The sequence below is a fragment of the Crinia signifera genome, chromosome 9 (genome assembly GCF_055691185.1).
Source record: "Crinia signifera chromosome 9, ASM5569118v1, whole genome shotgun sequence".
Taxonomy (NCBI): Eukaryota; Metazoa; Chordata; class Amphibia; order Anura; family Myobatrachidae; genus Crinia; species Crinia signifera.
In genome coordinates, this window is record NC_139225.1 from 167,264,468 (window position 1) to 167,282,427 (window position 17,960).

A 17,960-nucleotide genomic window follows, 5' to 3' on the forward strand; every position below is an offset into this window, starting at 1 on the left:
CAGACATATACAGTGATCACAGTAACCCGGTATATGCGGCAGTAGTGCCAACCATACATAGTGCAGTGTGTAATACATCAGACATATACAGCGATCACAGTAACCCGGTATATGCGGCAGTAGTGCCAGCCATACATAGTGCAGTGTGTGTAATACATCAGACATATACAGTGATCACAGTAACCCGGTATATGCGGCAGTAGTGCCAGCCATACATAGTGCAGTGTGTGTAATACATCAGACATATACAGCGATCACAGTAACCCGGTATATGCGGCAGTAGTGCCAGCCATACATAGTGCAGTGTGTGTAATACATCAGACATATACAGCGATCACAGTAACCCGGTATATGCGGCAGTAGTGCCAGCCATACATAGTGCAGTGTGTGTAATACATCAGACATATACAGTGATCACAGTAACCTGGTATATGCGGCAGTAGTGCCAGCCATACATAGTGCAGTGTGTGTAATACATCAGACATATACAGCGATAACAGTAACCCGGTATATTAGGCAGTAGTGCCAGCCGTACATAGTGCGGTGTGTGTAATACATCAGACATATACAGCGATCACAGTAACCCGGTATATGCGGCAGTAGTGTCAGCCATACATAGTGCCGTGTGTGTAATACATCAGACATATACAGTGATCACAGTAACCCGGTATATGCGGCAGTAGTGCCAACCATACATAGTGCAGTGTGTAATACATCAGACATATACAGCGATCACAGTAACCCGGTATATGCGGCAGTAGTGCCAGCCATACATAGTGCAGTGTGTGTAATACATCAGACATATACAGTGATCACAGTAACCCGGTATATGCGGCAGTAGTGTCAGCCATACATAGTGCAGTGTGTGTAATACATCAGACATATACAGTGATCACAGTAACCCGGTATATGTGGCAGTAGTGCCAGCCATACATAGTGCAGTGTGTGTAATACATCAGACATATACAGTGATCACAGTAACCCGGTATATGCGGCAGTAGTGCCAGCCATACATAGTGCAGTGTGTAATACATCAGACATATACAGTGATCACAGTAACCCGGTATATGCGGCAGTAGTGCCAGCCATACATAGTGCAGTGTGTAATACATCAGACATATACAGTGATCACAGTAACCCGGTATATGCGGCAGTAGTGCAGCCATACATAGTGCAATGTGTGTAATACATCAGACATATACAGTGATCACAGTAACCCGGTATATACGGCAGTAGTGCCAGCCATACATAGTGCAGTGTGTGTAATACATCAGACATATACAGTGATCACAGTAACCCGGTATATGCGGCAGTAGTGCCAGCCATACACAGTGCAGTGTGTGTAATACATCAGACATATACAGTGATCACAGTAACCCGGTATATGCGGCAGTAGTGCCAGCCATACATAGTGCAGTGTGTAATACATCAGACATATACAGCGATCACAGTAACCCGGTATATGCGGCAGTAGTGCAGCCATACATAGTGAAGTGTGTGTAATACATCAGACATATACAGTGATCACAGTAACCCGGTATATGCGGCAGTAGTGCCAGCCGTACATAGTGCAGTGTGTAATACATCAGACATATACAGTGATCACAGTTACCCGGTATATGCGGCAGTAGTGCCAACCGTACATAGTGCAGACATATACAGCGATCCCAGTAACCTGGTATATGCGGCAGTAGTGCCAGCCATACATAGTGCAGTGTGTGTAATACATCAGACATATACAGTGATCACAGTAACCCGGTATATGCGGCACTAGTGCCAGCCATACATAGTGCAGTGTGTGTAATACATCAGACATATACAGTGATCACAGTAACCCGGTATATGCGGCAGTAGTGCCAGCCATACATAGTGCAGTGTGTAATACATCAGACATATACAGTGATCACAGTACCCCGGTATATGCAGCAGTAGTGCCAGCCATACATAGTGCAGTGTGTAATACATCAGACATATACAGTGATCACAGTAACCCGGTATATGCGGCAGTAGTGTCAGCCATACATAGTGCAGTGTGTGTAATACATCAGACATATACAGCGATCACAGTAACCCGGTATATGCGGCAGTAGTGCCAGCCATACATAGTGCAGTGTGTGTAATACATCAGACATATACAGAGATCACAGTAACCCGGTATATGCGGCAGTAGTGTCAGCCATACATAGTGCAGTGTGTGTAATACATCAGACATATACAGCGATCACAGTAACCCGGTATATGCGGCAGTAGTGCCAGCCATACATAGTGCAGTGTGTGTAATACATCAGACATATACAGTGATCACAGTAACCCGGTATATGCGGCAGTAGTGCCAGCCATACATAGTGCAGTGTGTGTAATACATCAGACATATACAGCGATCACAGTAACCCGGTATATGCGGCAGTAGTGCCAGCCATACATAGTGCAGTGTGTGTAATACATCAGACATATACAGCGATCACAGTAACCCGGTATATGCGGCAGTAGTGTCAGCCATACATAGTGCAGTGTGTGTAATACATCAGACATATACAGTGATCACAGTAACCCGGTATATGTGGCAGTAGTGCCAGCCATACATAGTGCTGTGTGTGTAATACATCAGACATATACAGTGGTCACAGTAACCCGGTACATGCGGCAGTAGTGCCAGCCATACATAATGCAGTGTGTAATACATCAGACATATACAGTGATCACAGTAACCCGGTATATGCGGCAGTAGTGTCAGCCATACATAGTGCAGTGTGTGTAATACATCAGACATATACAGTGATCACAGTAACCCGGTATATGTGGCAGTAGTGCCAGCCATACATAGTGCTGTGTGTGTAATACATCAGACATATACAGTGGTCACAGTAACCCGGTACATGCGGCAGTAGTGCCAGCCATACATAATGCAGTGTGTAATACATCAGACATATACAGTGATCACAGTAACCCGGTATATGTGGCAGTAGTGCCAGCCATACATAGTGCAGGGTGTGTAATACATCAGACATATACAGTGATCACAGTAACCCGGTATATGCCGCAGTAGTGCCAGCCATACATAGTGCAGTGTGTGTAGTACATTAGACATATACAGTGATCACAGTAACCCGGTATATGCGGCAGTAGTGTCAGCCATACATAGTGCCGTGTGTGTAATACATCAGACATATACAGTGATCACAGTAACCCGGTATATGTGGCAGTAGTGCCAGCCATACATAGTGCAGTGTGTGTAATACATCAGACATATACAGTGATCACAGTAACCCGGTATATGCGGCAGTAGTACCAGTCATACATAGTGCAGTGTGTGTATAATACATCAGACATATACAGTGATCACAGTAACCCGGTATATGCGGCAGAAGTGCCAGCCATACATAGTGCAGTGTGTGTAATACATCAGACATATACAGTGATCACAGTAACCCGGTATATGCGGCAGTAGTGCCAGCCGTACATAGTGCGGTGTGTGTAATACATCAGACATATACAGCGATCACAGTAACCAGGTATATGCGGCAGTAGTGCCAGCCATACATAGTGCAGTGTGTGTAATACATCAGACATATACAGTGATCAGAGTAACCCGGTATATGCGGCAGTAGTGCCAGCCATACATAGTGCAGTGTGTGTAATACATCAGACATATACAGCGATCACAGTAACCCGGTATATGCGGCAGTAGTGCCAGCCATACATAGTGCAGTGTGTAATACATCAGACATATACAGTGATCACAGTAACCCGGTATATGCGGCAGTAGTGTCAGCCATACATAGTGCCGTGTGTGTAATACATCAGACATATACAGCGATCACAGTAACCTGGTATATGCGGCAGTAGTGCCAGCCATACATAGTGCAGTGTGTGTAATACATCAGACATATACAGTGATCACAGTAACCCGGTATATGCGGCAGTAGTGCCAGCCATACATAGTGCAGTGTGTAATACATCAGACATATACAGTGATCACAGTAACCCGGTATATGCGGCAGTAGTGCCAGCCATACATAGTGCAGTGTGTAATACATCAGACATATACAGTGATCACAGTAACCCGGTATATGCGGCAGTAGTGCAGCCATACATAGTGAAGTGTGTGTAATACATCAGACATATACAGTGATCACAGTAACCCGGTATATGCGGCAGTAGTGCCAGCCATACATAGTGCAGTGTGTAATACATCAGACATATACAGTGATCACAGTAACCCGGTATATGCGGCAGTAGTGCAAGCCATACATAGTGCAGTGTGTGTAATACATCAGACATATACAGCGATCACAGTAACCCGGTATATGCGGCAGTAGTGCCAGCTATACATAGTGCAGTGTGTAATACATCAGACATATACAGTGATCACAGTAACCCGGTATATGCGGCACTAGTGCCAGCCATACATAGTGCAGTGTGTGTAATACATCAGACATACAGTGATCACAGTAACCCGGTATATGCAGCAGTAGTGCCAGCCATACATAGTGCAGTGTGTAATACATCAGACATATACAGTGATCACAGTAACCCGGTATATGCGGCAGTAGTACCGGCCATACACAGTGCAGTGTGTAATACATCAGACATATACAGTGATCACAGTAACCCGGTCTATGCGGCAGTAGTGCCAGCCATACATAGTGCAGTGTGTGTAATACATCAGACATATAAAGTGATCACAGTACCCCGGTATATGCGGCAGTAGTGCCAGCCATACATAGTGCAGTGTGTGTAATACATCAGACATATACAGCGATCACAGTAACCCGGTATATGCGGCAGTAGTGCCAGCCGTACATAGTGCAGTGTGTGTAATACATCAGACATATACAGTGATCACAGTAACCCGGTATATGCGGCAGTAGTGCCAGCCGTACATAGTGCAGTGTGTAATACATCAGACATATACAGTGATCACAGTAACCCGGTATATGCGGCAGTAGTGCCAACCGTACATAGTGCAGACATATACAGCGATCCCAGTAACCTGGTATATGCGGCAGTAGTGCCAGCCATACATAGTGCAGTGTGTGTAATACATCAGACATATACAGTGATCACAGTAACCCGGTATATGCGGCACTAGTGCCAGCCGTACATAGTGCAGACATATACAGTGATCACAGTAACCTGGTATATGCGGCAGTAGTGCCAGCCATACATAGTGCAGTGTGTGTAATACATCAGACATATACAGCGATCACAGTAACCCGGTATATGCAGCAGTAGTGCCAGCCGTACATAGTGCAGTGTGTAATACATCAGACATATACAGCGATCACAGTAACCCGGTATATGTGGCAGTAGTGCCAGCCATACATAGTGCAGTGTGTGTAATACATCAGACATATACAGTGATCACAGTAACCCGGTATATGCGGCAGTAGTGCCAGCCATACATAGTGCAGTGTGTGTAATACATCAGACATATACAGCGATCACAGTAACCCGGTATATGCGGCAGTAGTGCCAGCCATACATAGTGCAGTATGTAATACATCAGACATATACAGTGATCACAGTAACCCGGTATATGCGGCAGTAGTGCCAGCCATACATAGTGCAGTGTGTAATACATCAGACATATACAGCGATCACAGTAACCCGGTATATGCGGCAGTAGTGCCAGCCATACATAGTGCAGTGTGTGTAATACATCAGACATATACAGTGATTACAGTAACCCGGTATATGCGGCAGTAGTGCCAGCCATACATAGTGCAGTGTGTGTATAATACATCAGACATATACAGTGATCACAGTAACCCGGTATATGCGGCAGTAGTGCCAGCCATACATAGTGCAGTGTGTGTAATACATCAGACATATACAGCGATCACAGTAACCCGGTATATGCAGCAGTAGTGCCAGCCATACATAGTGCAGTATGTAATACATCAGACATATACAGTGATCACAGTAACCCGGTATATGCGGCAGTAGTGCCAGCCATACATAGTGCAGTGTGTGTAATACATCAGACATATACAGTGATCACAGTAACCCGGTATATGCGGCAGTAGTGCCAGCCATACATAGTGCAGTGTGTGTAATACATCAGACATATACAGTGATCACAGTAACCAGGTATATGCTGCAGTAGTGCCAGCCATACATAGTGCAGTGTGTGTAATACATCAGACATATACAGCTATCACAGTAACCCGGTATATGCGGCAGTAGTGCCAGCCATACATAGTGCAGTGTGTAATACATCAGACATATACAGCGATCACAGTAACCCGGTATATGCGGCAGTAGTGCCAGCCATACATAGTGCAGTATATGTAATACATCAGACATATACAGTGATCACAGTAACCCGGTATATGCGGCAGTAGTGCCAGCCATACATAGTGCAGTGTGTGTAATACATCAGACATATACAGTGATTACAGTAACCCGGTATATGCGGCAGTAGTGCCAGCCATACATAGTGCCGTGTGTAATATATCAGACATATACAGTGATCACAGTAACCCGGTATATGCGGCAGTAGTGTCAGCCATATATAGTGCAGTGTGTGTAATACATCAGACATATACAGCGATCACAGTAACCCGGTATATGCGGCAGTAGTGCCAGCCGTACATAGTGCAGTGTGTAATACATCAGACATATACAGTGATCACAGTAACCCGGTATATGCGGCAGTAGTGCCAGCCATACATAGTGTAGTGTGTGTAATACATCAGACATTTACAGCGATCACAGTACCCCGGTATATGCGGCAGTAGTGCCAGCCATACATAGTGCAGTGTGTGTAATACATCAGACATATACAGCGATCACAGTAACCCGGTATATGCCGCAGTAGTGCCAGTCGTACATAGTGCAGTGTGTGTAAGACATCAGACATATACAGTGATCACAGTAACCCGGTATATGCGGCAGTAGTGCCAGCCATACATAGTGCAGTGTGTGTAATACATCAGACATATACAGTGATCACAGTAACCCGGTATATGCGGCAGTAGTGCCAGCCATACATAGTGCAGTGTGTGTAATACATCAGACATATACAGTGATCACAGTAACCCGGTATATGCGGCAGTAGTGCCAGCCATACATAGTGCAGTGTGTGTAATACATCAGACATATACTGCGATCACAGTAACCCGGTATATGCGGCAGTAGTGCCAGCCATACATAGTGCACTGTGTGTAATACATCAGACATATAAAGTGATCACAGTACCCCAGTATATGCGGCAGTATTGCCAGCCATACATAGTGCAGTGTGTGTAATACATCAGACATATACAGTGATCACAGTAACCCGGTATATGCGGCAGTAGTGCCAGGCATACATAGTGCAGTGTGTGTAATACATTAGACATATACAGTGATCACAGTAACCCGGTATATGCAGCAGTAGTGCCAGCCGTACATAGTGCAGTGTGTGTAATACATTAGACATATACAGTGATCACAGTAACCTGGTAATTGCGGCAGTAGTGCAGCCATACATAGTGCAGTGTGTGTAATACATCAGACATGTACAGTGATAACAGTAACCCGGTATATGCGGCAGTAGTGCCAGCCATACATAGTGCAGTGTGTGTAATACATCAGACATATACAGCGATCACAGTAACCCGGTATATGCGGCAGTAGTGCCAGCCGTACATAGTGCAGTGTGTGTAATACATTAGACATATACAGTGATCACAGTAACCCGGTATATGCGGCAGTAGTGCCAGCCGTACATAGTGCAGTGTGTGTAATACATTAGACATATACAGTGATCACAGTAACCCGGTATATGCGGCAGTAGTGCCAGCCATACATAGTGCAGTGTGTGTAATACATCAGACATATACAGAGATCACAGTAACCCGGTATATGCAGCAGTTGTGCCAGCCATACATAGTGCAGTGTGTGTAATACATCAGACATATACAGTGATCACAGTAACCCGGTATATGCGGCAGTAGTGTCAGCCATACATAGTGCAGTGTGTGTAATACATCAGACATATACAGCGATCACAGTAACCCGGTATATGCGGCAGTAGTGCCAGCCATACATAGTGCAGTGTGTGTAATACATCAGACATATACAGTGATCACAGTAACCCGGTATATGTGGCAGTAGTGCCAGCCATACATAGTGCAGTGTATAATACATCAGACATATACAGCGATCACAGTAACCCGGTATAATCGGCAGTAGTGCCAGCCATACATAGTGCAGTGTGTGTAATACATCAGACATATACAGTGATCACAGTAACCCGGTATATGCGGCAGTAGTGTCAGCCATACATAGTGCAGTGTGTGTAATACATCAGACATATACAGTGATCACAGTAACCCGGTATATGCGGCAGTAGTGCCAGCCGTACATAGTGCAGTGTGTGTAATACATTAGACATATACAGTGATCACAGTAACCCGGTATATGCGGCAGTAGTGCCAGCCATACATAGTGCAGTGTGTGTAATACATCAGACATATACAGAGATCACAGTAACCCGGTATATGCAGCAGTTGTGCCAGCCATACATAGTGCAGTGTGTGTAATACATCAGACATATACAGTGATCACAGTAACCCGGTATATGCGGCAGTAGTGTCAGCCATACATAGTGCAGTGTGTAATACATCAGACATATACAGTGATCACAGTAACCCGGTATATGCAGCAGTAGTGCCAGCCATACATAGTGCAGTGTGTGTAATACATCAGACATATACAGTGATCACAGTAACCCGGTATATGCAGCAGTAGTGCCAGCCATACATAGCGCGGTGTGTGTAATACATCAGACATATACAGCGATCACAGTAACCCGGTATATGCGGCAGTAGTGCCAGCCATACACAGTGCAGTGTGTGTGTAATACATCAGACATATACAGTGATCACAGTAACCCGGTATATGTGGCAGTAGTGCCAGCCATACATAGTGCAGTGTGTGTAATACATCAGACATATACAGTGATCACAGTAACCCGGTATATGCGGCAGTAGTGCAAGCCATACACAGTGCAGTGTGTGTAATACATCAGACATATACAGTGATCACAGTAACCCGGTATATGCGGCAGTAGTGTCAGCCATACATAGTGCAGTGTGTGTAATACATCAGACATATACAGTGATCACAGTAACCCGGTATATGCGGCAGTAGTGCCAGCCATACATAGCGCGGTGTGTGTAATACATCAGACATATACAGCGATCACAGTAACCCGGTATATGCGGCAGTAGTGCCAGCCATACACAGTGCAGTGTGTGTAATACATCAGACATATACAGTGATCACAGTAACCCGGTATATGTGGCAGTAGTGCCAGCCATACATAGTGCAGTGTGTGTAATACATCAGACATATACAGTGATCACAGTAACCCGGTATATGCGGCAGTAGTGCCAGCCATACATAGTGCAGTGTGTGTAATACATCAGACATATACAGTGATCACAGTAACCCGGTATATGCGGCAGTAGTGCCAGCCATACATAGTGCAGTGTGTGTAATACATCAGACATATACAGTGATCACAGTAACCCGGTATATGCGGCAGTAGTGTCAGCCATACATAGTGCAGTGTGTGTAATACATCAGACATATACAGCGATCACAGTAACCCGGTATATGCGGCAGTAGTGCCAGCCATACATAGTGCAGTGTGTGTAATACATCAGACATATACAGCGATCACAGTAACCCGGTATATGCGGCAGTAGTGTCAGCCATACATAGTGCCGTGTGTGTAATACATCAGACATATACAGTGATCACAGTAACCCGGTATATGCGGCAGTAGTGCCAACCATACATAGTGCAGTGTGTAATACATCAGACATATACAGCGATCACAGTAACCCGGTATATGCGGCAGTAGTGCCAGCCATACATAGTGCAGTGTGTGTAATACATCAGACATATACAGTGATCACAGTAACCCGGTATATGCGGCAGTAGTGCCAGCCATACATAGTGCAGTGTGTGTAATACATCAGACATATACAGCGATCACAGTAACCCGGTATATGCGGCAGTAGTGCCAGCCATACATAGTGCAGTGTGTGTAATACATCAGACATATACAGCGATCACAGTAACCCGGTATATGCGGCAGTAGTGCCAGCCATACATAGTGCAGTGTGTGTAATACATCAGACATATACAGTGATCACAGTAACCTGGTATATGCGGCAGTAGTGCCAGCCATACATAGTGCAGTGTGTGTAATACATCAGACATATACAGCGATAACAGTAACCCGGTATATTAGGCAGTAGTGCCAGCCGTACATAGTGCGGTGTGTGTAATACATCAGACATATACAGCGATCACAGTAACCCGGTATATGCGGCAGTAGTGTCAGCCATACATAGTGCCGTGTGTGTAATACATCAGACATATACAGTGATCACAGTAACCCGGTATATGCGGCAGTAGTGCCAACCATACATAGTGCAGTGTGTAATACATCAGACATATACAGCGATCACAGTAACCCGGTATATGCGGCAGTAGTGCCAGCCATACATAGTGCAGTGTGTGTAATACATCAGACATATACAGTGATCACAGTAACCCGGTATATGCGGCAGTAGTGTCAGCCATACATAGTGCAGTGTGTGTAATACATCAGACATATACAGTGATCACAGTAACCCGGTATATGTGGCAGTAGTGCCAGCCATACATAGTGCAGTGTGTGTAATACATCAGACATATACAGTGATCACAGTAACCCGGTATATGCGGCAGTAGTGCCAGCCATACATAGTGCAGTGTGTAATACATCAGACATATACAGTGATCACAGTAACCCGGTATATGCGGCAGTAGTGCCAGCCATACATAGTGCAGTGTGTAATACATCAGACATATACAATGATCACAGTAACCCGGTATATGCGGCAGTAGTGCAGCCATACATAGTGCAATGTGTGTAATACATCAGACATATACAATGATCACAGTAACCCGGTATATACGGCAGTAGTGCCAGCCATACATAGTGCAGTGTGTGTAATACATCAGACATATACAGTGATCACAGTAACCCGGTATATGCGGCAGTAGTGCCAGCCATACACAGTGCAGTGTGTGTAATACATCAGACATATACAGTGATCACAGTAACCCGGTATATGCGGCAGTAGTGCCAGCCATACATAGTGCAGTGTGTAATACATCAGACATATACAGCGATCACAGTAACCCGGTATATGCGGCAGTAGTGCAGCCATACATAGTGAAGTGTGTGTAATACATCAGACATATACAGTGATCACAGTAACCCGGTATATGCGGCAGTAGTGCCAGCCGTACATAGTGCAGTGTGTAATACATCAGACATATACAGTGATCACAGTAACCCGGTATATGCGGCAGTAGTGCCAACCGTACATAGTGCAGACATATACAGCGATCCCAGTAACCTGGTATATGCGGCAGTAGTGCCAGCCATACATAGTGCAGTGTGTGTAATACATCAGACATATACAGTGATCACAGTAACCCGGTATATGCGGCACTAGTGCCAGCCGTACATAGTGCAGACATATACAGTGATCACAGTACCCCGGTATATGCAGCAGTAGTGCCAGCCATACATAGTGCAGTGTGTAATACATCAGACATATACAGTGATCACAGTAACCCGGTATATGCGGCAGTAGTGTCAGCCATACATAGTGCAGTGTGTGTAATACATCAGACATATACAGCGATCACAGTAACCCGGTATATGCGGCAGTAGTGCCAGCCATACATAGTGCAGTGTGTGTAATACATCAGACATATACAGAGATCACAGTAACCCGGTATATGCGGCAGTAGTGTCAGCCATACATAGTGCAGTGTGTGTAATACATCAGACATATACAGCGATCACAGTAACCCGGTATATGCGGCAGTAGTGCCAGCCATACATAGTGCAGTGTGTGTAATACATCAGACATATACAGTGATCACAGTAACCCGGTATATGCGGCAGTAGTGCCAGCCATACATAGTGCAGTGTGTGTAATACATCAGACATATACAGCGATCACAGTAACCCGGTATATGCGGCAGTAGTGCCAGCCATACATAGTGCAGTGTGTGTAATACATCAGACATATACAGCGATCACAGTAACCCGGTATATGCGGCAGTAGTGTCAGCCATACATAGTGCCGTGTGTGTAATACATCAGACATATACAGTGATCACAGTAACCCGGTATATGTGGCAGTAGTGCCAGCCATACATAGTGCAGTGTGTGTAATACATCAGACATATACAGTGATCACAGTAACCCGGTATATGCGGCAGTAGTACCAGTCATACATAGTGCAGTGTGTGTATAATACATCAGACATATACAGTGATCACAGTAACCCGGTATATGCGGCAGAAGTGCCAGCCATACATAGTGCAGTGTGTGTAATACATCAGATATATACAGTGATCACAGTAACCCGGTATATGCGGCAGTAGTGCCAGCCGTACATAGTGCAGTGTGTGTAATACATCAGACATATACAGCGATCACAGTAACCCGGTATATGCGGCAGTAGTGCCAGCCATACATAGTGCAGTGTGTGTAATACATCAGACATATACAGTGATCACAGTAGCAGTGATACAGTGTCTTATATAGTGCAGCAGATTCCGTTACAGTGTCTTTTATAGCGCAGCAGATTCCGTTACAGCGTCTTATATAGCGCGGCAGATTCCGTTACAGTGTCTTATATAGCACAGCAGATTCCATTACAGTGTCTTATATAGCGCAGCAGATTCCGTTAGTGTCTTATATAGCGCAGCAGATTCCCTTACAGTGTCTTATATAGCAGCAGATTCCGTTACATCGTCTTATATAGCGCAGCAGATTCCATTACAGCGTCTTATATAGCGCAGCAGATTCCCTTACAGTGTCTTATACAGCAGCAGATTCCGTTACAGTGTATTATATAGCGCAACAAATTCCGTTAGTTTCTTATATAGCGCAGCAGATTCCGTTACAGTGTCTTATATAGCGCAGCAGATTCCGTTAGTGTCTTATACAGCGCAGCAGATTCCGTTACAGTGTCTTATGTAGCGCAGCAGATTCCGTTACAGTGTCTTATATAGCGCAGCAGATTCCGTTAAAGTGTCTTATATAGCTCAGCAGATTCCGTTACAGGGTCTTATATAGCGCAGCAGATTCCGTTACAGCTTCTTATATAGCGCAGCAGATTCCGTTACAGCGTCTTATATAGCGCAGCAGATTCCGTTACAGCGTCTTATATAGCGCAGCAGATTCCGTTACAGCGTCTTATATAGCGCAGCAGATTCCGTTACAGCGTCTTATATAGCGCAGCAGGTTCCGTTACAGCGTCTTATATAGCGCAGCAGATTTTGTTACAGCGTCTTATATAGAGCAGCAAATTCCGTTACAGCGTCTTATATAGAGCAGCAAATTCCGTTACAGCGTCTTATATAGAGCAGCAGATTCCGTTACAGCGTCTTATATAGCGCAGCAGATTCCGTTACAGCGTCTTATATAGCGCAGCAGATTCCGTTACAGCGTCTTATATAGCGCAGCAGATTCCGTTACAGCGTCTTATATAGCGCAGCAGATTCCGTTACAGCCTCTTATATAGCGCAGCAGATTCCGTTACAGGCTCTTATATAGCGCAGCAGATTCCGTTACAGTGTCTTATATTGCGCAGCAGATTCTGTTTACAGTGTCTTATATAGCGCAGCAGATTCCGTTACAGGGCATACCTCCCAACTGTCACGATTCCGTCGGGACAGTCCCGATTTTCGGGTCCTGTCCCGACGTCCCACCCGCGGCAGGCATTGTCCCGCTGCGGGGGGTGGCAGTTGGGAGACCCCCAAATGTAGTAGAATAGACGCTGTGCGCATGCGCACAGCGTCTATTCTCGTATGAAAATGAGGTCGCGGCTAATTAGCATAAGCCGCGCCCTCATTTGCATACGCCACGCCCCCTTTTCGGGCGCTCGCGCGGCTTCGCCGCGCGAGTGTCCCTATTTCTTCACATGAAAAGTTGGGAGGTATGACAGGGTCTTATATAGCGCAGCAGATTCCGTTACAGCGTCTTATATAGCGCGGCATATTCCGTTACAGCCTCTTATATAGCGCAGCAGATTCCGTTACAGCGTCTTATATAGCGCAGCAGATTCCGTTACAGCGTCTTATATAGCGCGGCAGATTCCGTTACAGTGTCTTATATAGCGCAGCAGATTCCGTTACAGTGTCTTATATAGCGCAGCAGATTCCGTTACAGTGTCTTATATAGCGCAGCAGCTTCCGTTACAGTGTCTTATATAGCGCAGCAGCTTCCGTTACAGTGTCTTATATAGAGCAGCAGATTCCGTTACAGCGTTTTATATAGCGCAGCAGATTCCGTTACAGCGTTTTATATAGCGCAGCAGATTCCGTTACAGCTTCTTATATAGCACAGCAGATTCCGTTACAGCTTCTTATATAGCGCAGCAGATTCCGTTACAGCTTCTTATATAGCGCAGCAGATTCCGTTACAGTATCTTATATAGCGCAGCAGCTTCCGTTACAGTGTCTTATATAGCGCAGCAGCTTCCGTTACAGCGTCTTTTATAGCGCAGCAGATTACGTTACAGCGTCTTATGTAGCGCAGCAGATTCCGTTACAGCGTCTTATGTAGCGCAGCAGATTCCGTTACAGTGTCTTACATAGCGCAGCAGATTCCGTTACAGTGTCTTATATTGCGCAGCAGATTCCGTTACAGCGTCTTATATAGCGCAGCAGATTCCGTTACAGCGTCTTATATAGCGCAGCAGATTCCGTTACAGCGTCTTATATAGCGCAGCAGATTCCGTTACAATGTCTTATATAGCGCAGAAGATTCCGTTACAGTGTCTTATATAGCGCAGCAGCTTCCGTTAGCGTCTTATATAGCGCAGCAGATTCCGTTAGCGTCTTATATAGAGCAGCAGATTCCGTTACAGCGTTTTATATAGCGCAGCAGATTCCGTTACAGCGTTTTATATAGCGCAGCAGATTCCGTTACAGCTTCTTATATAGCGCAGCAGATTCCGTTACAGCTTCTTATATAGCGCAGCAGATTCCGTTACAGCTTCTTATATAGCGCAGCAGATTCCGTTACAGTATCTTATATAGCGCAGCAGATTCCGTTACAGTGTCTTATATAGCGCAGCAGCTTCCGTTACAGCGTCTTATATAGCGCAGCAGATTCCGTTACAGCTTCTTATATAGCGCAGCAGATTCCGTTACAGTGTCCTATATAGCGCAGCAGATTCCGTTACAGTGTCTTATATAGCGCAGCAGATTCCGTTACAGTGTCTTATATAGCGCAGCAGATTCCGTTACAGAGTCTTATATAGCGCAGCAGATTCCGTTACAGCGTCTTATATAGCGCAGCAGATTCCGTTACAGCGTCTTATATAGCGCAGCAGATTCCGTTACAGTGTCTTATATAGCGCAGCAGATTCCGTTACAGTGTCTTATATAGCGCAGCAGATTCCGTTACAGTGTCTTATATAGCGCAGCAGATTCCGTTACAGGGTCTTATATAGCGCAGCAGATTCCGTTACAGCGTCTTATATAGCGCAGCAGGTTCCGTTACAGTGTCTTATATAGCGCAGCAGATTCCGTTACAGTGTCTTATATAGCGCAGCAGATTCCGTTACAGGTTCTTATATAGCGCAGCAGATTCCGTTAGTGTCTTATATAGCGCAGCAGGTTCCGTTACAGTGTCTTATATAGCGCAGCAGATTCCGTTACAGTGTCTTATATAGCGCAGCAGATTCTGTTACAGCGTCTTATATAGCGCAGCAGATTCCGTTACAGTGTCATATATAGCGCAGCAGGTTCCGTTACAGGTACTTATATAGCGCAGCAGATTCCGTTACAGTGTATTATATAGCGCAGCAGATTCCGTTACAGTGTCTTATATAGCGCAGCAGATTCCGTTACAGTGTCTTATACAGTGCAGCAGATTCTGTTACAGTGTCTTATATAGCGCAGCAGATTCCGTTACAGGTACTTATATAGCGCAGCAGATTCCGTTACAGTGTATTATATAGCGCAGCAGATTCCGTTACAGTGTCTTATATAGCGCAGCAGATTCCGTTACAGTGTCTTATACAGCGCAGCAGATTCTGTTACAGTGTCTTATATAGCGCAGCAGATTCCGTTACAGTGACTTATATAGCGCAGCAGGTTCCGTTACAGTGTCTTATATAGCGCAGCAGATTCTGTTACAGTGTCTTATATAGCGCAGCAGATTCCGTTACAGTGTCTTATATAGCGCAGCAGATTCCGTTACAGTGTCTTATATAGCGCAGCAGATTCCGTTACAGGGTCTTATATAGCGCAGCAGATTCCGTTACAGCGTCTTATATAGCGCAGCAGGTTCCGTTACAGTGTCTTATATAGCGCAGCAGATTCCGTTACAGTGTCTTATATAGCGCAGCAGATTCCGTTACAGGTTCTTATATAGCGCAGCAGATTCCGTTAGTGTCTTATATAGCGCAGCAGGTTCCGTTACAGTGTCTTATATAGCGCAGCAGATTCCGTTACAGTGTCTTATATAGCGCAGCAGATTCTGTTACAGCGTCTTATATAGCGCAGCAGATTCCGTTACAGTGTCATATATAGCGCAGCAGGTTCCGTTACAGGTACTTATATAGCGCAGCAGATTCCGTTACAGTGTATTATATAGCGCAGCAGATTCCGTTACAGTGTCTTATATAGCGCAGCAGATTCCGTTACAGTGTCTTATACAGTGCAGCAGATTCTGTTACAGTGTCTTATATAGCGCAGCAGATTCCGTTACAGGTACTTATATAGCGCAGCAGATTCCGTTACAGTGTATTATATAGCGCAGCAGATTCCGTTACAGTGTCTTATATAGCGCAGCAGATTCCGTTACAGTGTCTTATACAGTGCAGCAGATTCTGTTACAGTGTCTTATATAGCGCAGCAGATTCCGTTACAGTGACTTATATAGCGCAGCAGGTTCCGTTACAGTGTCTTATATAGCGCAGCAGATTCCGTTACAGTGTCTTATATAGCGCAGCAGATTCTGTTACAGCGTCTTATATAGCGCAGCAGATTCCGTTACAGTGTCTTATATAGCGCAGCAGGTTCCGTTACAGTGTCTTATATAGCGCAGCAGATTCCGTTAGTGTCTTATATAGAGCAGCAGATTCCGTTACAGCGTTTTATATAGCGCAGCAGATTCCGTTGCGCTTTACAATTGTAGACAATGATAAAACAAACTGGGTAACAAAGGACAGAGTTGGAGGTAGGAGGGCCCTGCTGCAAGCTTAAATCTAGGGTAAAGAATTGATGGTCCTCCCGGCCCACAGCCAGCCACGGTGCACAAGCGCGACAACACGGAAAATGTTTACTCAATGTTCTTCTGATGCGATGGTCAGTGATGTTGGAACTCCGACATACATTGTATAATGCCCATCTTGCAGTGGGCACACCGTGACGGTGACACCCAGCGCACCTGATAAAACATCAGCGACCGCCCGGAGGGTGGAATTGAACCACTCTGTCCCTAAACAGCTACAGGTTTGAAGCCTGCACCCCAGACCACTGAGGATCATCCGGGCACATAGCTGACCTTACACGTTAGTATATAAGGTCCCCACATACCGCCTCTGTAAAGTTAGGGAGAGGGCACACGCTGCTTCGGCGCGGTATTCCCAGGGACAAGCCGCTCTCACTACACCCTCCACACTGCAGCTTCTGCCTCAGAGCCATCACTGGCACTCAGCACAGGCGGCACGCAGCAGGCAGCGATATACAGAGCGCCGCTATGCATGCTGGGCGGCACACAATGCTAATGAGCGCCGGGACGGTATGAGTAAGAGCCGTGGACGCGGGAGGGGGAGGCGCGGCCTATTATTAGCGCGGCCTATTATTAGCGATGCCTGCGCTATATATAGCCACGTACGTACGTGACGTGTGCGCGCAGGACGCGGGGGGAGC

General features: G+C 45.5%; 1 non-coding gene across 1 annotated transcript; it reads right to left on the reverse strand.

Moving 5' to 3' along the window:
- Positions 1–17,494: 17,494 nt before the first annotated feature.
- On the reverse strand, positions 17,495–17,581 carry TRNASTOP-UCA (transfer RNA opal suppressor (anticodon UCA)). Its single transcript has one exon. It is a non-coding gene; the product is annotated as a tRNA-Sec (tRNA).
- Between the last annotated feature and the right edge of the window lie 379 nt (positions 17,582–17,960).